Raw genomic sequence first — 24,483 nt, 5'->3', positions numbered from 1 at the left:
GAGGAAAGGGGAAATAAGGAGAGAGAAAGAAAGATAGCTGCATCACTGCTTCACTGCTTGTGAAACTCCCCCCAATAGGACTGGGGGCTTGAACATTGGTCCTTGCCTTTGATAACATATGTGCTCTGATGATTGTGCCACCCGTGGCCCCTTTAAGTGCTTTTCACAAATGAACACATTTCATCTTCCTAGTAACCCCTATTGGGTGGAGTTTTGTGATACCTTTAACATGGCAGGATGAATACATTTAGTATGACTCAGAGTCTGTATTTCTGACCACTATGTTACATTGCCTAGATTTTTGGTCTGGATAGCTAATTAAAGGTGATGCCTTTTATCAGGATGTATAAGACTGAGATGAGTACATCAAATAACACTAAGAGTTCTGTTTTGAACATGTTAGCAAGAGGTACTTATTAGTAATCCAAATTGAGATAGCAAGAATGTAAATTAAACAGTCTGTATTTCTGGGCAGGGAGATTTGAAGCTTTGAGAGACTATAAGAGATCACATTGTGAGAGTATGACTTGTCTGTAAAGAGAGGAATAGCAGAAGTGTGTGTCTGTGTTTTTAAAAGATGAGACTATTAAATTGCAACTCAATTTCTTGTAGCAAATTAACTTTCTTCTCACATATTATAGCTGATTTCACTTTCTATTTCTGAGACTCACCACTAGAAGGCATAAGTACTGGTAAAACTTTAAGTAAATAGACTTTCTGAAAATATGTTTGTATCCTTCTTATCTAAATATTGAAGAAAAGGACTTTAAAAGTTCCAAAGGAAACAATTGACAGGCAAGTAAGCAGCTCTTTGTTAGTCTTAGAGAAAAGTAAGAAATTTCTATTTTTGAAAGAATTTTTTTCCCACATTTTAAAAATACTAGTGAATCTGTGGCTCATCAAATATATATATTTTTTGTTTTAGAAATTTTATTTTGGTAGGGACTTGATCATGTGATTTTTGTTTCTAAGGAGCTTGCATTTTCTTTAAATCGTTTGTCCTCTCTTTAAGAGGAGTGTTCAGTTTAGTTTTCTTTATTTTTAATATTTAATTAAAAAAATTGGATAGAGGCAGAGAGAAATCGAGAGGGAAGGGGGAGATAGAGGTGGAAATAGAATGGAAGACACAGCACTGCTTCACTGCTTTTGAAGCTTTCTCCCTGCAAATGGGGACCAGGGACTTGAACCAGAGTCCTTACACACTGTAACATGTGTATTCTACCAGATGTTCCACCACTTGGCCACCAGTTTAGTTCTTTAAACTTTGGTTAAATAGAGTTAATTTTCTTGAATGCTTACTTTGTATTTGTAAGCATTTTCCTACTTATTTCTAGCTACTTAATTTTCCTAGATTTTCAATTGATTAACATGTCTTTCGTATTATTACTTCTAATCAGTTTAAAGTTTTAAAGTGATTGTAATGAGCTGGTCTGTTTCACAGCTAATCTGTCAATCAGTATGGGATGGAAAACACACCTTCACCTCTGCCTTTACTATCAGGCATCAGATTATTGTCTCCCATAGTATTGCAGTTGAAAGTCATGAAATTAACAAAGAAATCTTTTTTTCTTTTAAATCAGTGTGCTCTTTCTATTTTGAGACATACTTTGCTGACTGAGGGTGAACTTGATTGTTCTATTGTTCTGAATGCCGGGCTAGCTTCATGGATGGGAGAGAGATGACCAGGGACTCATGGCTGAGCTGGGAATGCAGTTCAATCTTTATTGATGAGAAATGCAGTGCAAGCTATCTATCTCTAATCACAATCCTGTCCTATATATCTCCTGAGGCAGAAGTGTCAGGTCAGAAGAGGATGTACGTAGGATGGTGGTGGGGAGAAGGAAAAAGCACGTGAACCTGTGGGGATTAAATGGTGGAAAACCGGATGTGACTAGGAGATGGGGCGGAGTGGAAAAAGACTGCAAATCAGTGCGGATTAAACCAGTGCCCTGCAGGCAGGGCGGTTCTTAGGTAACAGTGGTTATGTAAATAGACCACAGCATCAAGCAATGCCACAGAAGGGGTCAGGGAACCAAAGTGTGGCCCAGAGCAGAATGTTCCAGAGACAGAGAAACTGTCTCATGAAGAAAGAGTAGAGGCTTTGGGAAACCTCTTCATAAGTAGAAAGGCAGCCCATAGTGGATAGGTAGCCAAACGGCTTTACTTATCTGGGGAATGGGCGGGTTACGTCCCACGTTGGTGCGCCATATGCTGGTCTAGCTTCGCATGTGGGAGAGAGACGACCCAGGGACTCATGGATGAGTGGGACGCAGTTCAATCTTTATTGATGAGGAATGCATAGCAAGCTATCTATCTAATCTCTCTTCATTAGAAAGCCCTGTCCTTTATATCTCCTGAGGTGGAAGTGTCAGGTCAGAAGAGGATGTATGTAGGATAGGGGGTGGGGAGAAGGAAAAAGCACGCGAACCTGTGGGGATTAAATGGTGGAAAACCAGATGTGACTAGGAGAGGGGGCGAAGTGGAAAAAGCGCAAACCAGTGGGAATTAAACCAGTGCCTTGCAGGCAGGGTGGTTCTTAGGTAACAGTGGTTATGTAAATAGATCACAGCATCAAGCAATGCCACAGAAGGGGTCTTAGAAGCAGAATTTAGAAGCAGACCAACAACTGAACCCTTTATAGTATCGAGTTTACTATTGTTTAACATGTCTTCAACATATATCACACTTAATTATGCAATGTCTAGGTAATATGTCTCACAGGAAGTTTATGGGATAGGACCTTAATCTTCAAAAACCCTCTTGTCCAATAGGGGAAGCTGACATGTACATATAGGAGGACTCAGTGACTTAAGAGAAAATAAGTATTGTTCTTAGAATTGTATTCCTTAGGCTGAGGGAGTTTAGAGAAAAGGTAGATTTGATACTGACTTCAAATAATTTAGCTAGAGGGAGATGAATGATTTGCAGAGGGAAGTATAAGTAAGTCGGTAGGTGCTAGATAGTATAAACTTTGTTAGAGGAATGGTATTCATTCATTCATTCATTAGAACACTCTTCAGCTCTGGCAGGCAGTGGCAGGATTTGAAACTGGGATTTAGGAGCCTCAGGGATGAATGCCATTTTTATAGTCACTGTGCTATCTCCCTAAACTTAGAGAAACACATTATCAGCCTTACTATGTAATATCTTGGTAATGTGTTTCACAGGAGGTTTATGGGATAGGATCTTAATGCCTAAAAACCTTAGAGGATTGGTTAATGGTATATTATTTATTTATTTATTATAAAAAGGAAGCACTGACAAAACCATAGGATTAGAGGAGTACAACTCCACACAGTTTCCACCACCAGAACTCCATATCCCATCCCCTCCCTTGATAGCTTTCCTATTCTTTAACCCTCTGGGAGTATGGACCCAAAGTCATTGTGGGATGCAGAAGGTCTGGCTCCTGTAATTGCTTCCATGCTGAACATGGGTGTTGACAGGTCTATCCATACTCCCAGCCTGCCACTCTTTCCCTAGTGGGCCAGGGTTCTGGGGAATCTGGAGCTTTAGAACACATTGGTGGTGGTGTCTATCCAGGGAAGTCTGGTTGGCATTATGCCAGCATCTGGAACCTGGTGGCTGAAAAGAGAGTTAACATACAAAGCCAAATAAATTGTTGACTAATCATGAACCTACAGGCTGGAATAGTGCAGATGAAGAGTTGGGGGTGGGGGATCCTCCATTTTGTAGATAGCTAGTAGGCATATTTTAGTTATATTCCAAAGGGCCTGTGGCTATACTAGTCTCCCCCACCCAATTAGTCTGAAAACTGATGTGCAGGTGGATCCAAGTTATTGTCTGGGGGAGATGACGTCATGGCTGGAAAAAAGACCAGAAATCTGGATCAGGGAAGAGAGTACCTCCCAAATATGGGAAAGATGTGTACATATTGTTGACTGTAAACCCCATCAATTTGATGTGATCTGGGGCTCCTTTTCTTTTTCTTTCTTTCTTTCTCTCTTTCTTCCTTTCTTTCTTTCTTCCTTCCTTCCTTCCTTCCTTCCTTCCTTCCTTCCTTCCTTCCTTCCTTCTTCCTTCTTTCCTTCCTTTCTTTCTTTCTTTTTTGTAGATTTAAAAAAAATATTTTATTTATTCATTTTTTCCCATAACTTTTAATTAATTAATTAATTAATTTATTTATTTATTTATTTTTATAAAAAGGAGACACCGACAAAAAGCACAGGATAAGAGTGGTACAACTCCACACAATTTCCATCACCAGAACTCCGTATCCCATCCCCTGCCCTGATAGCTTTTCTATTCTTTATCCCTCTGGGAGTATGAACCCAGGGTCATTGTGGGGTGCAGAAGGTGGTAGATCTGGCTTCTGTAATTACTTCCCTGCTGAACATGGGCGTTGACAGGCAGGTCGATCCATACTCCAGCCTGTCTCTCTCTTCCCTTAGTGGGGCAGGGCTCTGGCGAAGCAGGGCTCCAGAACACATTGGTGGGATTGTCTGTCCAGGGAAGTCTGGTTGGCATCATGCTAATATCTGGAACCTGGTGGCTGAAAAGAGAGTTAACACACAAAACCAAACAAGTTGTTGCACAATCATGAGCCTAAAGGCTGTAGTAGTGCAGATGAAGAGTTGGGGGGGGGGGTCCTCCATTTTGTAGATAGCTAATAGGGGGCCTATTTTCTTCTGCTACAAAATATAGAAGATCAAATTGGAACAATGGGCAACATTAGGCTAAAAAAATTAACTACATTAGAGCTTTATAAGCTATTTATTTGGCTCTTTTGGGGACTGAAACTAGGGCTTTGCTAATGCTCCTGACCACCAAGTCACCTCTGTGTTTCCCTAATTTATTTTAAAATAAAAAAATTTGCAGTTTTATGAGGTGTGGGGGGTGAGGGTAGAAAGAAATACCGAAACACTGTTCTACCATTCAAGTGGAGTTCCACTTGTTCTTGTCTTTTCCTTTCTCCCCCTTCCCAGAGTTAGGAGATTTGTTGAGCAAACTGTAGTTAATAAGTGGGGTTGCTTGTCAGTGCAATTTCAGTACTATTTATAAAATGGAAAAGTGAAGTACCTGACAATGTGTGAAGTGCTATACACGCAGAATATTTCTGTAAGCTCAGTTGCAAATACTTGTGACCTCAGAATACTTCTGAAGACTTTGTTTGAGTTGGCTGCAGTAGTTAAAATTATCATTCTTTTGACATTTTTTTTCTTGCAGTATGAAATGTGAGTTTCATATTTTGTTTATATCTGTATGATGCAGTATGAACCAGGTTTTAATAGTTGCTACCCAGAGACTAGCAGCTTCATTTTTTATTGTTGAACAAATACCTCAGCATGATTCAGGGTGATTTTTAGGTTAGTTTTGTGTTTCTCCCTCTGCTGGCTATGTCATTCAAAAACAAAAAAACTCCTCCCATAGTCTTTTATAAAATAACCCCCTGTTCTCCATGTCATTGATGATATTTAAGAGTCTAGGTTGACTAGGAAATGGGTATTGTTTTTGCACATTATTTATAGTCTGTTCTTCCCCCATCCTGAGGTGCAGTGCTTTCACTGCCATCTGAGTTCACCAAAACACAGATTTTTTTCCCCCCATACTACTTATTTGTGATGAGAAAATGTCAGCAGATTCAGTTTCTAGGAAACAGCTGAATACTGAAAAAAAATTTTTTTGGGGGGGTGTACTTATCAATTCAGTTCTTTGTCAATTCTACCCCATAGTGAAAATTTTTCCTCAGCCACTACAAAGAAAGAGGCATCACTTGTTAGCTTTCTAGTTTAAAAATTCTGCACAGAGGGAGCTAGAAATGTGAAAAATGCTGTAGTACTGATAAAGTGTTGAGAGTATAATTTTTGACAGCAACTGGATGTTGAAATGTAGTGATTAAATGTCTTTGAGGTTCCTTTTTTTTTGACTTATTATTAATGAGCGAGAAGAAAAGACACATGAAAACACATTCACTTGACACAGAGGGATTTAAACCAAGGGAAAATGCTAATTAAACTAATTTTATCTTGTAGAAATAAGGTCATCTGCATTTTGTATTAAATCACCCAGGTCTGCTTTATTTATTTATTTTTAAACCTATGGCTTTTAATTAGTATGTGCCTAAGAAAACAAATAGTAAAGCAAGTATTTGGATATATCCCATTTTGCTTTTCATTGTAACCCAGTCATTTTTGCTATGGCTTTAAAATGTTCAGAATTTTTTTTTTTCCTTTTTTGCTTCTTGTGTTACCACTGGGGCTTGGTGCCTGCACTATGAATCTACTTCTCCTGGTGGCCATTTTTCTCATTTTATTGGATAAGACAGAGAGAAATTGAGAGAAGAGGGAGAGAGAAAGACACCTGCAGACCTGCTTCATGGCTTGTGAAGGTTCCCCCCTGCAGGTGGGGAGCCAGGGGCTGGAACTCAGATCCTTGTGTGGAGTCATTGCACTTAGTATTATATGTACTTAACCGGGTATACCACCGCCTTGACCCCTAAAAAATATTTTTCCAAGTTCACTTCAGTAACATTTCTGGAATACACTGTGTCAGACAAAAGCAAACAAAAAAAACCAAAAAAACTGGGGGCATAATTTAAGTGAACTTTCAGGGTGCTCAGAATATATGAGGGGATAGTGGTGGGGGGATATGAATGGTCATCATACAGTGTGGTCAGTGAATGGTCATCACATAGTGTGGTCAGTCAAAAAGGAGCGTGTACTAAGTACAGAGGCATCATAGAAAAGAGTGAGGAGCTTAGTCTGAGGATTGTTGAGCATCAAGATTGTCATATTTTTTAAAAAATATTTTTTAGTGATTATCAAAATTAAAAGATAATAGGGTAAAATTCCACAACACTCCCATTCTATTAATACTTCCAGGTGTCCTTCCTTTTTTTCTTCCCTTTCAGATGAGTGAAACAGTGCCTGACTTCCTCTAGTCTTTCAAATTCTTTTCCCTTTCAGTGATGGTATAAAAACAAAGATTCCTGTGGACAAACGTTTTGGGTTCTGGTGAAATTGAGGTTCAGAGCTCTCTGGTCATCTTCCTCTAACATCTGGGAGTATGGGCCAAAATTCTTTCTGGGGTGCAGAAGGTGGGACTTCTGACTTATGTAATTGCTTCTTTGCTGGACATGGGTACTGGTAGGTCAATCCATACCCTCAGCCTATTTCTCTTTCCTTAGTGTGGGTTAGGGGCCTGGAGAGGTGAAGCTACAGATCAGGATGCAATTGTTGTGGCATCTGCAACTTGGTAGCTGAAGGGCAATAAGATATAAAGCAGAACAAAATGTTTAAAAAACAAGAACGGAAGAGTAGGAATAGAGTTAATGAGAATAGGGTCTCTGGAGTGGAAAGAAACTAGGATGTCTATTTTAGGTATGTTCTTTGGGGCCTAGGACTTTAATAGAGAATGTCATGTTTGAGTTGGGTTTTGTTAGGCCATTCTCTTCCTATTCTGGTTTCACCACTTGTGAATCTTCTCTTGCTCAGCTGGAGACTGGGGGCTTCAACCTGTCTTCTTATGCATGATAACATATGCTTCACTGGATGTGCCACCACACAGTCCCTGCTGGGCTTTCTTAGGTATGAACAGTACTGTATCTTTTATCTTTTTTAGGAGATGAGTTAGGGATAGAATATAGAACTATTGTTACTTGTCTTCAGTTTTATGTTCTCTTTGTTTCTTATTTCCTTCCTCACTGGTAATAAATACTGTTATTTTTCCTTCCTCACTGGTAATAAATACTGTTGTTATTTGCTGACCACAGGGTCCTTGTGCCTTTGCAATACCCATGTGGACTTTTTTTTTTTTTTTAAATTTCACAGAGAGAGGGTGAGAGAACAGAAGACATATACCACAGCACTGCGCTACCATTCATGGAGCTTCTGTTGATATGATGCATGATGTTCAGTGGGCACTCAAACCTGGGTCCATGAGCGTAGCAAGGTGTGTGCTTTGCTAAGTTAACTGTCTCCCAGCCCTATAACTCGCCTTGACATTTCTCTTCTGATTGTCCCATTCAAGCAGGTGACTACTATCCATATTACCAGTTTCTAATTTGGTATCTTCAAATTTCACTACTTGTCTCTTTTACTGCACCTATATATTTGAGGAACTTGTCAGGAAGTGCAGAATTCATGTTCTGATTTATAAGTATTGCAAATCTTGTGTCTCAGAAAAATGTCTTATTAAGATTTTATGTCTTTATCTAAATGACACAGAGAACCAGAAAACTCTGAACAAGGGATATATATATATATATATATATATATATATATATATATATATATATGAAAAATTGGAGTGCAGAAAATATTATTTGATATGATCTACAGGGGGTAGTAGTGTGTAAGTTCAACACAAATATAAAAACAGCAAATAAATGTTTTCTCAGCCTAGTTGGTACTGGAAATAATCAAGGAATGATAGAATTGAGAATATTGAAACGTATAGGTTTGGTTTACCCTAATTTAAAAAAAAGGTACTAAGTTGAATTAAATGATTTTTTTTGTTAAAATTGAGGTTGCTGTTTATATAAAGTTATTTTTATCTTTATACTTTTAGAGTAGTTTTAAAACATGCTAATGGAGTTTCAGTGCATTCATGTCTACATTATAACTTAGAAACCTGTCAGTTACAGTGTTTGAGATCATAGTGAAATAGAAAGCTATTAAGCTCAGGTTAGAATATGTGTGAGGGGATAACTTATTGCTTACCTGGTAGAATGTATGCACACTTTACTGTGTGCAGGTACCTGAATTTGAGCCCCCCAGCAACTACATGAGAGTACTTATAAAAGGAAAATATCGTGAACTGTTGAGCAGTGCTGTGATTGGTTTCTCTGTTCCTCTCTGTCTCACCTGCTCTCTCACTCTCTAAACAAAATTTTTTTTTTTTAATTCCACTGGGCTGGAGTGGTAGAGTCATGTAAGTATGAACACATATTGAATGCTTAGGAAAAGCACAACAAACAAGAAAAAAAAAAAACCAAGCCAAAGTCTTTATCTGAAATTTGTGAAGCTATGATTTTTTTTTTTGTCTGTATGTAAGATTTTATTTGTTGAATTGCAGAAGTTTGATGAACATTTTCATTGAGCTTACTAGTCCGAGGTGTGATGGGAGAATGACCTAGAAAATAACTCAAATTGAAAGAAAATAATAGGAGACCAATTTCTTGCATAGAAGTTTGAAAACAAAAGGATAGCAAGCATGATTGATAACCATGGTGCCATCTTCTGTAACCATTTCATCAATAGCCATACACTTATCATATTGACTATTTAAGGCTCAAATAATGGAAAGTAGTTAATATAATACCGAGCCTTTGAGGAAAAGACAGTTTCATATAGTTTTGGGTTTTGTTAGGGCAGCTGTAATCCCAAAGAGAGATAACAGTCTTGATTTAGAGTCTTTTTCCAAGTAGCTTAAAGCTTTGTAAATACATCTTCATTAATCCTTCAGGCTACTTTTGAGTTTAGCTGAAAATATTAAGGAAATCATCTCCACTTCTTGAAGATGACTGAAATAATTACATACTTTGAAAGTCATAGAAATTGCTTCTTTACCTTGATGACAGTTCTTAACATGTTTTTATATCATAATGTTTTGGTTCAGTAATTTTTGAGCAAATATTTGTCAGTTCCATGTTATGGATTAGACATATTGGACACACACAGAAAAGATACATATAGGAAGACAGAAAAAAATAAAACTGAAACTATATTTCAGTTTCATGGGGTACTACATAATCTTGAAGTCTGAAGAATTGACCTGCTGGATGATGATGGTTGGATTATGGTGATGGATACAGGGTTTTTCCTCCTTTATTATTTTCCTTAAATTAATCACTGTATCCTAGATACTAAACTAAATTTATTACATGCATTGCTGGCTTAATCCTTCCAGTCAAACTATAAGATGACTCATAGAATTTTGCAGATGAAGAAACTGAAATTGATAAAGATGAAGTAACTTCTTTATTCCTTCTGGGACTTTACACCTGATTTTTAATAATAATAAATATATATATATATATATGTATATATATATTTGCTTCCTAGTAAGTGCTTTAGAAATGATCGTATTGGCTTTATTCTTATTATTTGAATCACTAAATCCAGATTATCCTCTGAGTGTTAGATTGAGACTAGTCACACAAGAGCCCTATATACTTCTGAGAATGGATTGTGTCAGCCATTTAAAAATTCTCTCTCTCTCTCTCTCTCTCTCTATATATATATATATATATAATTTATTATTGGATAGAGACAGAAATTGAGAGGGGAGAGGGAGATAGGGAGAGAGACAGAGAGACACTTACAGCCCTGCTTTACCACTCGTGAAGCTTCCCCCCCTGCAGTTGGGGAGCAAGGGCTTGAACCCAGGTCTTTGTGCACTGTAACCTGTGGGCTTAACCAGGTGCGCCACTGCCTGGCCCCAGTGTCTTGACATTTTATACTGTTATATGACTCACCTTAGCAAGTATGATCATAAAAGCAAAAAAGAGAAGATAGAAAACATTCTCTATTTTATGACACACCTTTACATAGATTCATTCTTTCATTTTGTTTTTTAAATCTTTCTCATCATGATTCTGCTAGTTTGCCACAATATTTTGGTAGAAAAGATTAACAGCTTCTGGGAGATGCAACTATGAAATAACAGGTAGTTTAATTTAAACTATTTTAGACTTAAGGGACAGCATTTGTCTTTCGTTTAGGAAAGGTCTGTTGCTCTGCAAATATTTCATTCTTCCTTAGAAACTATCCAAGTGGTCTAGGAGGTGGCACAGTGATAAAGCTTTGGATTCTCAAGCATGAGGTCCCGGGTTCAATCCCCGGCAGCACATGTGCCAGAGTGATGTCTGGTTCTTTCTCTCTTCTCCTATCTTTCTCATAAATAAAAAATCTTAAAAAAAAAAGAAATTATTCAAATGCTTATTATTATTCAATTGGCCAGCAACACTTACAGACTTAGAAGAAATCATCCCAATTATATGTCCTTACTACTTTTTGTTTTATTAATAGAAACTGTTCTGTTCTTTATGTGTGTTGCTCTTTCTATATTGTCCTCTGAAAAATCATTAAAAAACAAACAAAAATACCCAAACAAAATAAAACTCCAGTGTGTGTGTGGTGTGTGCGCGCGTGTGTTTGTGTGTGTTTCCCTAAGGGGAACAATGCCAGGTTTCTTTTTTGCTGTTTTTACTCTATTTGTTTTAACTGTGTTTAGAATTTCTTTTTAAGTCCATCCTAGGATTCTGAAGTATTGAAACTGACATTTTGTTAAGAAATGCCTCACTATGAGGTTTCCTTTTCAACAGCTGGATCTTAATTGGATCCTAATTCACTTAAGAATCATTGTTCCTGATTTCACAGTTTTGCTTCTTAAGAATCAGATGTAGTTTCCCCATGATTGTGAAATAAAAGTCATCAAACAGAAAGGTGTTTAATTGAGAGAGAGAGAGTGTGTGTTTTTCCCCACTTGTTAAAGATTTATAGCATATCCTTGGAAAATAGTACGGAGAAAATTTGAATTACATTTGACCACATTATACCAGTTTTAATCCCCAGCAACACCATAAGTCAGAGCTATACAGTGTTGTGGTCAGTGTCTGTCTGTCTGTGTCTCTATCTCAAATAAAATAAAATATTTAAATAATGTTTAACTTGGAATGGGCAAGACATTAAATGTCCCTACTGGTTTACTAAGATAGGGATCAGATAACAAACAATTTAAGAACTGTGAGTCATAATAATAACAACAATACTTTCATAACTTGAAGGTTATGAAAATTATAAGTTTGCTTCTTATGGCTTATGTTGCTTACCAAAATTTTTGTGGTATAGGTAACAGCTGCCTGTTAATGAAAGTAGGTGTCTAGATCAGAGAGAGAGAGAGAGACTGCACGCTTTTTTTTTTTAAATTGAAGAATTAATGTTTTCCACATAACAGTACAACCGTCACTCAGTCTTAAGACTGTAATATTGAGCCACTCAATAGTATTGATGTGAAAGAAAATAGCAGTCAAAATCAAACTGTCAAGCTATAGGCAGAAAATTTGGTCTTTCTAGTGAATTTGATTGAGAATTTAAGAACAAAGATGGACTGGCAGAAATCTAGAGAAGACAAAATGGAGGGCAGTAAGTTAGAATTAAAGTATGCTTTGGTGGAGAAAGGAAAATGCGAACTTTTACATATAAAGTTGATGTATATATTTTCTATAGTAATAAGTTCAGTTATAGTCTCTTTTATAGTAGACACATGACTTGGACTCTGGACATTTAGTTGTCTCATCTCTCTAATGTTCATTGAGAAGCTGTTATAACTCAGCATTGTTGCCAGGACTTCTAGAGGACATAGATCTATTTATTAATTTAGTCCCTGTATCATGAAAGTCTTAAGTTCCAGGTAGGAAGGCAAATGAACAACAGAAACAGCTAAAAAAATAAATGTAAACTCAAAGGCACTTGCTAGTTCATTGATGTGGATGGGGCACATTACTTGGTCTGGATCTGAAAATAATTAAGTGGAGAATGACTTGTGTGATAGAAGTCCTGTTTGATTTCTGCTCTGGCAAAGGTGAAGTGTAGCTGAACTTCTTTCTTTGAAATAACCGAGACTGCTTTTCATATCATCTGCAAAGGGTGATCACAAGTTACACCATTTGACAAGCATGTTTTTTATTATAGTTGAGAAGCATAGGCTGAAAAAGATGAATGATTATTTTTTATCTTTAGATTACCAGTGCGTGCTATGAAAGCTTGATAATGTTTATTGAATTAATGATTAAAGGGAAAACTAGAAAGAGATGTTAACAACTCTAAGAGACACATATTATTAATCAAGTAAAAATAGGATCTTATAAAAAGATTTACTTGACTTTATAAGAGAGAGAAAGACAGGCAGGCAAGTAGACAAAGCGTATGTGAACCTGAGACTGAACCTTAGTTTTCTCACATGCAAGGAATCTGCTCTATGTGGAGAGCCATCTGATTGCCCACAACAAGTGGAACTCTTTAAAGGGAGGGTTTTGAAGCAAGACTTGAATGATGAGCTGCTTGGTTTTTTTTTAATATGATTGTGGTGATATATTGTGAATGTTTTTCTTAATTAGTTTATTGCCTATATTTCAATGAAGCCATTCTGATTTATAGGAAATTATATATTACAAAATGATTTCATATGAGTTTTTCTTTTCATCAACCTGGTTAAAAAAAACAGATTTTGAGTTGTTGAATTTAATAGCTGGTGAAGTATTATTTTTTATTTAGTAGAGTTTTCTTGTTTAGGTTAAGGATTCCTGATGTGAGTAACATATTCTTCTATTTGACATGAGCAATTAAACAGCTAAGTCAGTATAGCATAATAAAAATGTCACTCAATTACTCTGCCAGTGTGAAAAAGGAAAGATGTTCTGATTTGTTAAAGATTGAAAGAAATACTGATTAATCTTAAAGGCGAATTCATTAATTTAGTCAAATACTTTTTAGTGGTTAAAGAAAGAAAAGGAGGGCTGGGGAGACAGCATAATGGTTATGCAAAAAGACTTTTTTCATGTCTGAGGTTCTGAACGCCCATGGTTTTTTCCCCCAGCACCACCATTAGCCAGAACTGAATGGTGCTCTGGCCTCTTAGCTCTCACTATCTGTATTTGTAGCTCTCTCATCAAATAATAAATAAAAATATTAAAAACTAAATAAGTTAAAAGAAAGTAATGACGACTTTCCTTTTTGACAATTATGTATGCAGCCACTTCTTTGCTATTCTACTAGAACACAATAATTGTAAATTGTTAGGTTTGTGTGAACTCAGTCTTGGTGCAGATATGTGAATATTTATAGCTAGAAGATAAATATAAGGAAACCCTGAGAAAATTTGTAGTATAAAGTAAATTCTAAGAAAACATTCTTTACCAGGGAACAAACAAACAAAAAAACTCCATTAAAAATTGGGGAGAAGACATGGACAGAATTTTCACCAAAGAAGAGATCTAGTGGGCCAACACACATATGAAAAAGTGCTCAAAGTCACTGATGATGAGAGAAACAGAAGTAAAGACACCAGTGATATACCACTTTATATTTGTGAGAATGTCATACATCAGCAATGTCAGAAGCATGAAGTTTTGGTGAGGATACGGGGAAAAAGGAACTCTTTCTTTCTTTTTTTATTTCTTTATTGGGGAATTAATGTCTTACATTCGACAGTAAATACAGTAGTTTCTACATGCATAACATTTGCCAGTTTTCCATATAATAATACAACCCCAGTAGGTCCTGAAAACGGAACTCTTCTAAACTGTTGGTGGGAATGCAAATTGGTCCAAATTGGTCTAATGTCTGTGGAAAACAATCTGTACGCCTATGTTCATAGTAACATAATTAGTAATAGCACAAACTTGGAAGCAACCAAGATGTCCAATGACGAATGGCTAAGAAAGTCATGGCACATATATATATATCAGAATACTACTCAACTGTTAAGAAAGTGTCTTAGTCAAAAGAGTTTTTTGTTTTTTTTTCAAAAAGAAAAGTAGCCTAGAATTATATTAAAAGGGTAGGGGATGATCTTAAAATGTAGATAAGAAATTTGAAGATTGTAATGGAATAAAGTTATGTTTCATATGCTTTGTGTTCTTTTTTGTTAAATATTTTAAGATGGTTTCCTCAGTTCAGTCTGTTAAGAGGAAGTTGGATATATTTTTCTCCTTTTAGTTTTGCCTAGTAGGTCTGAAAAGAGATTTATTATTTGCCTTCCAAATGAGATATTGTCTCTCCTATATCTACTTACACAAGCTCATTTATAAAAGTGATGTGAATGATAGAAAACTGATTGTACACCACTTTCTACTTCTTTTACTTTTTAAAAGTGTTTTATTAGGGAAATAATGATTTACCAGACAGTTATCACAACTTGTATAACTTCTTCTGTGATAAGTACTTAATTTAACTTTTTTTTTTTTAACAATGTATATTAGAATATTGAAATCTGGGGGTCGGGCGGTGACGCAGTGGGTTAAGCGCATGTGGCACAAAGCGCAGGAACCGGCGTAAGGATCCCGGTTCGAGCCCCCAGCTCCCCACCTGCAGGGGAGTCGCTTCACAGGCGGTGAAGCAGGTCTGCAGGTGTCTATCTTTCTCTCCCCTTCTCTGTCTTCCCCTCCTCTCTCCATTTCTCTCTGTCCTATCCAACAACGAATTGCGTCAACAAGGGCAATAATAATAACCACAACGAAGCTACAACAAGGGCAACAAAAGGGGGAAAAAAAAAGGCCTCCAGGAGCGGTGGATTCATGGTGCAGGCACGGAGCCCAGCAATAACCCTGGAGGAGGAAAAAAAAAAAAAAGAATATTGAAATCTAATTACTTTGGAGCATGCTTTCCACAGTGTTTTCTGTGTTTACACAGAGCTTCTTTGAGGCATTCACCCTTCTAAAGATTGTATATTTGTTGCAAATTTTGTACACATATGTGGTGGTGGCGGTATAAGGGGGACTTTGGCATAGGGGATAGGTATACATATAATTTTATTTATCTAATTATTATTATTATTATTTAGGGAGGTTGTGGGGATGTGGTGGAGCCTGGCAGGACTTGACCTGAGAGGTGGGTCCATCCTATTAGTCTGTCTCTCTACAGAGGGGTTGAGCAAAATGGGAGGACACAGGAACCTCAAAAGGTCGCCAGCCATATAAGACTTACCTGCCTCACAAAACATTCTGCATCTTCCCATCTCGAGGAGCCTGAAATCCTTAAAACATTAAGCCTGCTCCACCCTGTATTCCTTTTATTATCTACATATCAATCTTCTGCTTTGTCTTACAAATGACTAAAGGTCTCCTTCCTAATTCTCCACAGGGTATTGAAACCCTAGCAACAGTTGCTGGGGAGGTCCATACCATTCCCGGCCCCTTTTGCCTTTCTCCGCCCCTTTCCTAACCATGTATGGTATTGTCAAGCCACTTTCGTTTCTGTCTTGTCTCTTCTGTGTCCCCAGCTGGAGGAGGGCCATTGTGGTTTGCGCCACATGGCTTAGCCAGGTGTGCTACTGCTCGACTCTGGGGCGTTTGGATGAATGAAGATTTGTATTGCCTTGCCGCCATGAGCTTGGTTCCTGCGTCATCTCTCTCTCTCTCTTTCTCTTGTGCGCAGTGCTAGCCCGACATCTTTTTTTCCAGAGCACTGTTCAGCTCTGATTTATTGTGGTGCAGAGGATTGAACCTAGGACTTTGGAGCCTCAGACATGAGAGTCTCTTTGCATAACCATTATTCTATCTACCCCTGCCTGCATAGGGGATATTTTTAAGAATAAATTTTCATTATTCAAATGAAGTATGAGTGCCCAGACTAGAATGGTGACATCTATATAGAAGGAAAGAGATGAGCAGGAGGTGTGAGTCCTAGAATTTTCTCCATAAGTTGATGGGGGAAGGAAGTCTAGAAGAAAGTAAGGAGAGTTACTAATCAGATCATAGCATTCAAAGGGCATATTGAACTCAGACTTAGTCTAGATCGGTTTTGGTGACCATAAGTGTTCAGTTTAGTGGGGTGGAACAACAACCAAGTTCTCAGTAGTGCCAGTGTTTTAAAGTGTTTGGTGAAGTCGATGTGATTTTTGGATGGTGTTCTTTGTATATAGCAAGAACTGTGATGAGGTAAGGGGGTGTTGGGCTCAGAATCAAGGAGTGATTTCTCAGGACTGACAATATTCAGGTGGGAATTGAGCTTCAGTCAAGTGATCTGTACCCCAGGCTGGATCTAGTTCTAGCAAATGCATTGCAGTGTGTTCAACAAACTCTGGCAGGGTCTTCTATACATTCACTATAGGCTTGGGCACAGTAAGGAAAGGTGTATGTAGTAGTAACTATCTTCTTCTTTAATCTTACCTTTTGAATAGTCTTTTCCCACTGTATGTTCAGCCTATGTAACATGGGAATCAGCATTAGAGAGAACATAACAGATTTTAATCCGGTGTTGTAGCCAGATTATGGACATATAGTTTAACTTTACTTCTCACTAGATTTCAGTTTGAAACTGAGGAGACAGTTTTCCAATTTGGTGGTGGAGGTGGTGGGTGGCAGCAGTGTCTTTTCAGTTCTTACAAAAATGATTTTTAGTAGGAAAGTTTTTCTTGAGTTCTCTGTGGAGTGACTGTGGTGGTGGTTGGGAAAGTGACTCAGAGGAGAGAGCAGGACTTGCATATGGGAGACCTTTGGTATGAGCCCCAGTGCTGTTATATGCCAAAGTGGTACTTTGGTCTCTTTTCCTCTTCTCCCCATCCCCCAATAACTGAATAAATCTTTTTTTAAAAAAAAAGTAATGGTGGGAATTTTGTAATGAGTCCAGTTTTGTGGTATGGTTTGAACATTGTTCCAAGAAGCTTAACTTGAGAATAAATTCATCATTCCAGAATAATTCTGTAAGACAGCCAATGACTCCTTAATAAACTCCCCCCACCCCCTAATCAGCTGGGGTCAATATCTTCTGTGGCGAACTAAGCATTATATCTGACCCTGGCTGATGAGGAAGCAAAGGAAGACAAGCCTTTATAGGCTTCATTAAAATACACTTAGACTGCTTACCGCTGAGCCTAAGTGTGCTAGTCAGTCAATGCCTGCTGCTAAGAATAAAGATTCTAAATTGTGTTTTGAGGTACATTGGAAGAAAAATGTTGAATAATTGTGGTAATAATAGATTGTTTTGGATGTTTAACTTCTAAATTTTTTATTGCGGGGGGGAATTAATGGTTTATAGTAAATACAGTTCTTGGTACCCCAGCCTAGGTCTTCCTCTGTCATCATGCACCAGAACCTGGAAGCCTCCCCATTCCCTAGAGTCCTTTACTTTCATGCAATACACTAAAAAAAATCAAGTTCTACTTTGTGTTTCCCTTTTCTGTTCTGATTTTTCAACTTATGTCCATGAGTGAGATCATCCCATATTCAACCTTCTCTTCCTGGCTTATCTTACTTTTCACGATTCCTTTAAGCCCCATTCAAGATGAATGCTGAGCAGTATACCACAATTTACTCAGCTGCTCATCTATTGTTGGACACCTAGGTCTTGTCTATTACAAATTGTGCTGCTATGGACATAAGCATATACAGATCTTTTTGGTTGAGTGTGCTTGAATCTTTAAGATATATCCCTAGGAGAGGAATCGCTAGGTTATAGGATAGGTTCACTTCTAGCCTTCTGAGAATCTCCTGACTGCTCTCCACACGAGTTGAACCAATTTACATTCCCACCAGCAGTGCAGAAGGGTTCTTTTGCCTCCACACCTCTCTATCACTTGTTATTATCCTTTCTGATGTATGACATTCTTAGAGGAGTGAAGTGATGATATCTCACTATTGTCTTTATTTGTATTTTTTAACAATAACTTGGAGCTTTTATTTCATATGTATGTTGGCCTTTTGGGTCTCTTCTTTGGTGAATATTCTGCTTATACCCTCACTTTTGGATGGGCTCATCTATCTTTCTTCTTCTTTTTTTTTTGTTGCTGAGTTTGATGAGCTCTTTTGTCTGATGTATGGCATGCAAAAATCTTGTCCCATTCTTTAAGGAGTCTCTTTGGGTGGTGGTTTCTTTTGATGTGCAGAAATTTTTTAATTTGATGTAGTCCCATTGGTTTATTTTTGTCTTCCTTGCATTTGACTTGTGGCATTGAAGATACTTATAAAACTTAGATGGAAGAGAGTTCTGCCAATATTTTTCTCATAAGTATTTTACAGTTTCTGGCCTAACATCCAAATCCTTGATCCACTATACGTTCTTAATTTAAGGTATTCTAGAGGCATTCACTTCCGAAGATACTGGTATGTAAATAGAAATGTGATTCTAACATTCAGAAAAAGAGACTTGGGATAGAAGTGAGATGCCATTCAGCTGACAGTTATTTCAAGGCCTTTTCTCTTACCAAGGGTAGCATCAGGGAATGGGGAGAGAGGAGGAAGATCAATGACAGTCTCCTTAGGCTCTTAGAAAGAAGGTACAGTCCAAGTTCCAGTTCAAGTTCTGCTTTGTGTTTTTGCTTTTGTTCATATTTTCAACTTCTATGAGTGAGATCATCCTATATTCATCCTTTTGTTTCTGGGCTTACCTCACTTAACATGATTCTTTCAAGCCCCATCCAAGATGAGGTGAAGAAGGTGAATTCACTGTTTTTTTTTTTAATTTTCTTTATTGGGGAATTAATGTTTTACATTCAACAGTAAATACAATAGTTTGTACATGCATAACATTCCCCAGTTTACCGTATAACAATACAACCTCCACTAGGTCCTCTGTCATCCTTTTTGGACCTGTATTCTCACCACCCACCCACCCCAGAGTCTTTTATTTTGGTGCGATACGCCAATTCACTGTTTTTAATAAATGAGTAGTATCCCATTGTGAATATATAAACTTTAAACAATGAGTTCAGAACTTACTCAGCCACTCATTTGTTGCTAGACACCTGAGTTGCTTCCAGATTTTTGCTATGACAAATTGTGCTGCTATGAACATAGGTGTACACAAATCTTTCTGGATGGGTATGTTTGGTTCCTTAGGATATATTCCCAGGAGAGGAATTGCAGGGTCATAGGGTTGGTCCACTTCTAGCCTCCTGAGAGTTCTCCAGACTGCTCTCCACAGGGGTTACTGTGATCTTTTTCATCCTGCTTCTCTACCACCATGTCCATATCTACCAAATACATGAGCGAATAAAGCCTCATCTTTGATACAATCTCCTTTATTGCACACCATAACACTGTCAAGGTTCCCTCCCTCAAATTCATCCAGAGAAAGTGGGTTTATTGTAAAGTTTGTGTGATGACATATTTTGTTTGAGGGCTTTCTAGATTACTTTTGTGTTATTACTGAATTGTTTGACCCTGATTAATTTTATATATTTTCAACTGCAACATTTCTCAGCTTACTGATCTAAAATGAAGTATACATAATGTTCATTTACATAATTATGACAAAGTGAATTATCTGAAAGTATGCAAATGTCCATTAAAATGTTTTCCTAAACTCTGAGTTTCTTGGACAAAGATATAACTGTTTTAGAGACCATAAACTGTGCACTGGGGTAGGGGGTAGAAGAGGTAGTTTGTTCAGGAGTACACTGTACTTCTTTGCAAGACATAAATTTTAAGTTAAATCCCCAGCACCACAGATGCAAAAGTAATATTCTGGGTGGTCCAGGAGGTGGTACAGTGGGTAAAGTATTGGACTCTCAACCATGAGGTCCCGAGTTCGATCCCCAGCAGCACGTGCCAGAGTGATGTCTGGTTCTTTCTCTCCTATCTGTCTCATAAATAAATAAAGTCTTTTTTTAAAAGAAGTAATATTCTGGATCTTTCTCACACGATAGATAGGAGCTGTAAGTTGTAAAATATATCAAATTTATTTAGAAAGAAATTGAAATTCTACAAAGATATCTTTTCAAAAAGAGAGACCTTAAATTGTCAGAAATATGCCACAGTACAATATTAATAAGGAAATTAAAATAAGCTTCCTAACAGGCTAACAAATCAATTTCAAAGAAAAAGGCAAAGGACATCAAGCTTTTAATATGTTGCTAAATTATCACCTCACTATACTAGCCCTGTGTATGCATATTATAAAAATCATTCATTTGTGTTATAAGGAATTACTCTGAGCTAACACTGGAAACAAGGTACCTGAAGTGAATTCCAAGTAGCAAGGTTCTCATTAATCATCATTTTGAAACATTCATGCTTCAGTATGAAGTCTTTGAACTCATTGTTTAAAATTTCAAGTTAATGAAGCATTCCAAAGATTCACCTGCAAAAAAAAGCCCTAAGTTTCCCATCTCTTCTAAGCTCTTAGTATCTGACACGTTTGCCAATTTATTCTGAAAGGTCACAGTATAAACAGAGCTGTGTTGTATCTAAGAAAAATCTTGTCTACCATATAACACCATTATTTATAGACAGCAATAGACTGTGAAGGGGGGAGTTTTATAAAAGAGCAAATATAAGGCCAGAAAAATAGCTCACTTGGATAATGTGTTGCTTTGCCATAGGCATAACTCAAGTCCCAAGTTTGAGCGAAGTCGTCCCCACCTCACTGAAGGAAACTTTGGAGCTGTATTCATTCTCCCTCCTACTCTCTTTCTCTCCTTCCCTCCCTCTTATCCTCCTTCCCTCCCTCCTTCCCTCCTTTCGTCCCTCCTTACCTCCCTCCTTAACTCCCTCCTTCTCTCTCTCCCTCCCTCCTTCTAAAAGTCAGCCAGGAGTGGTGAAGCCCCAGATGACCAAAAAATAATAAAAATAAAAAAATAGAGATAATTCTAGAGGCTGGCTATGGAGTAGGAGCCATTTCAAGTCATGCTTCTGATAAACTAGAAAAAAAATATATCATTGGAAAATCACCTAAAAACACAACAAAATACAACCAAGATTTCTCTAGAAATTCACTAAGCCACAGCCACTAAGTTATGGATACTACTATGAATTCATCCTGAACTCTGAGCAGATGACCTCACCAATGTGTCCTGGAACTTAACCCCTCCAAAGCCCTATCCCACTAGGGAAAGACAGAGACAGGCTGGGAGCATGGATGGACCTGCCAATATCCATGTCCAGTGGAGAATCAAGTACAGAAACGAGACCTTCCACCTACCGCACCTCAAAGAATTTTGGCCCATACTCCCAGAGGGGGTAATGTTAGGGGTTTTTGGATGGAGTTTAAAGGAATCATGTTAAGTGAGATAAGTTAGAAAGAGAAGGATGAATATGGGATGATCTCACTCATAGACAGAAATTGAAAAATAAGGGAAAACACAAAGCAGATCTTGGACTGGAATTGGTGTACTACACCAAAGTAAAAGACTCTGGGGTGAGGAGGAGGGTTCAGGTCCTGGAACATGATGGCAGAGGAGGACCTAGTGGGGATTGAATTACTATATGGAAAACAGAAACATTATACATGTACAGGCTACTGTATTTTACTTTTGACTATAAACCATTAATCCCCCAATAAAGAAAGAAAAAAATGTTAGGGGCTCTGAACTTCCTATCTGTGATCTTGGGAAAACTAATGCAGTTTCAAATGGAGAGAATGGGGACATGTTGTGTGCCGTGGAGAAGAGAGAGAGGAGGGACTGGGAGAAATATGGGTATTATAGAATGGGGAAGGTTCCTGCTGTCTTAAGAGTTTAAGAAGGCAATAGTTATTGTTGTAACCAAGTTATTTGGGGGTTTGGTTTACTTTGAGTCATGGAATTTTATCACACACAGCTTAAATTTATAGATTTTTTTTTCTTAGATGTTGTAGTGTAGTCAGTAGTTTTCTGAAATAGAGATTTATTTATAAAGTCTGTCATTTTAGAACATTAATTGCAGTCTATCTTCAATTATGAAAATAATGATCTGACTAGAATTACCTATCAGAGAACTTGATTATTAATATATTCAGAGCTAGGAAAGTAGGTACAGTAACTGCCTTGCATAAATGTATTTCTGAGTTTTATCCCTAGTACCACATGAGGTGCTGGGCAAAAATGAGCAAAATCCATGAATTTTGGAGCAGTACTTTACTTTCTCATCTTATACTCTCCCTTCTATCTCATAATATTATTAAGACTACACAGAGCTTAATCATGGCAAAAGGTGAGAAGGTTTCAGTTTGGCCTGGAGAGTCCAGCTGTGCTGAACTTCCTGTGAAGCTGGTACCGTGTCAAGCAGCTTGCATGGCAGCGCCTGCGCCACCAGGTGATGGGGTGGCCTGGTAGTGACTTAAAGAGTCATCATAAAATGTGCCATTCTCTTGCCCTTATTCAGCTTTTGTAGTCCTTTGTCTGACAAGGTTAGCTTTGGTGTGATTGAGGGACGTGTAATAGGAGGTAGGTGAGGAGGTTATCTAGGTCTAAGTAGAAACAATGTCATTAAGTACTAAAAGTGTCTTTTTAAGAGGTCTTTCTACTTGCTTGCTTCATTTATTGACTCACTGCAAACTATTTTGCACTTTAGCTTTAAGGCATATATTTTCCCCTAACTTATGGACACATGTAAATATGCCCTATCTCATGGGTCCTGGTCTTTAGGTTTTGAAGTTTTGTTAAGATGTACGGGGTGGTTGAAATTTAGACAGCATGGACTGTGGAAAAGTTCATTTGTTTCAGATGGGGAAAAACATTAATTCCAGTATCCAGTACTTCTAGAAAGTAGAGAGTATTTCTGTTTATTCACTCTTAATTAACACTTTGAGTTTTAACTGAAAGATGATGATGTATTAAATTCTTGTTTCTAGTAAGCATATCTTAAAATGCTTGAAATAATGGACTTTATTACCATAAAGACATTAAAATTCTAGTCAGAGAAGAAGATACAGAAAAAGCTTTTCAAGTTTTTATCAAGGGAAAGATCTTTAAAAAAAAATAATGGTGAGCCTGGGCATAGAAAAAACAACCAGATTTTAAATATTTAGTTAATTTTGTGAGAACAGATGCAACAAAGATGAGCAAATGTCTGACTGTAGGACATAATATGAGTTAGTATTACAATAAAGGTAATTAAATTTGTCAAGTAATTGGTAAATAGCTTATCAAATATAGAGGTTTTTGCAACAGCTTCATTAAAAGACTATCAAATTTAGGAAACTCATATTAAAGGAGATTAGAATACCAGTAAATCATGGAAACATTTAAAAATAACATGTCTGTGATTTAAAGGGATCTTATATAGTGTACTATATTAAAAAGACATTGAGTTGGATAATTCAAATTGAAGAGATTAAATTAAAATATTTCTTGATTCAGTTGCTATACTTTTCTTGATGCTGATAGCCTCTTCAAAAAAGATATGATTAATCCTGATGCAGTCAGCATAATTAGAGACAGGTAAAATATATTGCTAAATCTTAATGAGAATCACTTTAAAGTTTCATACATATGCAAATAAAGCTACTCAAATTAGGGTTATTAAGAACACTCTTGAGGGGCCAGGCTGAAGTGCTTCTCGTTAAGCACACACATTATAGTGCACAAGGACCCAGGTTCAAGCTCCCCTGGTCTGTCTACCTGCAGGGGGAAAGTTTCATGAGTGGTGAATTGGGGCTTCAGGTGTGTCTGTTTTCCCCTTCTCTCTCAATTTCCCTCTGTCTGTAGCCAATAATAAATTAAAAGAAATAAAAAACAAAACTCTGGGGGCTGAGCTATGTATGGTGCACCCTTTAGAGCACACATCATGTTCAAGGACGTAGATTCAAGCCCCTAGCTCCCATCTGCAGGGGGGAAACTTGAGCAGTGCTGTGGGTGTGTCTTCTTCCTCTCCCCTCACCATCCCTGTTTCTTATCATATATCAAAAGGAAAATAGGTAAAGGAAAAAATAAAGATGACTGGTAATAGTGGGATCATGCAGGTACTGAGCCCCAGTAATAACTGCCCAAAAATGTTGGCTCAGAGTGGTAAAATCCTGGCAATAACAAACAAACAAACAAAAAAGTAAATTGAGATTGTGGTAGAATATCTAGGGAGAGAAATGATGTCAAAACTGTGTGAAC

The 24,483-nt window shown here is 37.4% G+C and overlaps 1 protein-coding gene across 2 annotated transcripts in view; it reads left to right on the top strand.

Annotated features, from left to right (window-relative positions):
- Nucleotides 1–24,483, top strand: part of PRIM2 (DNA primase subunit 2) — a 292,554-nt gene that overhangs the window by 56,865 nt on the left and 211,206 nt on the right. The window contains exon 8 of one of the 2 annotated variants that reach the window (XR_009549512.1): nucleotides 7,455–7,547. The exons of the other annotated variant lie outside the window; for it this stretch is intronic. The gene's annotated coding sequence lies outside the window, so the exon portion shown is untranslated. The remainder of the gene's footprint in view (nucleotides 1–7,454; nucleotides 7,548–24,483) is intronic. 2 annotated transcript variants of the gene reach the window in all.

Source organism: Erinaceus europaeus, chromosome 4 (genome assembly GCF_950295315.1).
Source record: "Erinaceus europaeus chromosome 4, mEriEur2.1, whole genome shotgun sequence".
NCBI classification, from domain to species: Eukaryota; Metazoa; Chordata; class Mammalia; order Eulipotyphla; family Erinaceidae; genus Erinaceus; species Erinaceus europaeus.
Note: the sequence above shows the minus strand (reverse complement) of the source record. Positions and strands in the feature narration are given on the sequence as shown.